Consider the following 1015-nt stretch of genomic DNA (forward strand, 5'->3'; position numbering starts at 1 on the left):
TGCACTAAGCCCTATTAGCCAAAGGTGCACCAACATTGTGTCCATGTGAAGAACTAATTGCCCTAGCACCATTAGTAGGAGACAAGGAACTTCCAAATGTGAGAAATGGGAGTCCAACATTAGTCACCATTTGCTGTTGTTGTGCCTCTTTTTCAACGTCTTGCTTTAGAAATTCCATTGCCTCCATCAATTGTTTAAGTTGGGAGAGGTTAAGTGCGTTGATGAGAGCTTCCCACCAACCACCATTAGCTCTCCTCCTAATTTCTAGTATGGACTCTCTGTGGGCTTTCTCCATCTGGAGAATCTCCTCCATGTTCATGACTTCCTTATTGAGTTCACGAAGAAAAACATTTCGATGATTCATGAGGAGATGGTTATGATGGCCTTCATTATTTGGTGGAGGGAGATCCCTCCCGAGGAACCTATCCACCAACAACTCCACTGAGGGGTGGCCAAAGGAGTAAACTTTGTTGGCCTTGCCTGGAGAAAATACCACAATGACAATTTCAGCACCACATAGCGTACAAAGTTCACTAGCCTTTTTGAATAGACCAGCACGACGCTTAGAGAAAGTAACTTGTAAGTTACTCTAATTTTCCATTTTCACTATGTCAACCCTTTTTCGACCCTTTCTCCTTCTTGGCATGGCTAAATTAACACTCAATATTTGTGAAACTAAGAAATTGTGATTTTTGTTCTTAACACCAAGAGCTTTTATATTAAAAACTCTGATATTTCTTTCTCATTATCATCACATTTTTAGGAAAATAAATTAAAATAACGTGGGAGCCTATAAATTTATTTTCTTTCTTTTATTGTGAAAGTTTTGTACCGAACCAATTTTGCCTCTATTCTTTGTCTCGTGTGGGCGAATCCGTAATGATCATAATTAGACAATACATTTTTTTCTTAATTTGAATTATTTAGTTGGATCGCAATTGACCACTGTTTTATTTGTGTACACATTACAGAAAAGTATTAAAAAGAAAATACTAAATGATTAGCACGTATAATA

At 37.4% G+C, this 1015-nt stretch overlaps 1 pseudogene; it reads right to left on the bottom strand.

Moving 5' to 3' along the window:
* Positions 1–4: 4 nt before the first annotated feature.
* LOC124892998 lies at positions 5–646 on the bottom strand (annotated as a pseudogene).
* Positions 647–1015: the final 369 nt, after the last annotated feature.

Source organism: Capsicum annuum, unplaced genomic scaffold (genome assembly GCF_002878395.1).
Source record: "Capsicum annuum cultivar UCD-10X-F1 unplaced genomic scaffold, UCD10Xv1.1 ctg52980, whole genome shotgun sequence".
Taxonomy (NCBI): domain Eukaryota; kingdom Viridiplantae; phylum Streptophyta; class Magnoliopsida; order Solanales; family Solanaceae; genus Capsicum; species Capsicum annuum.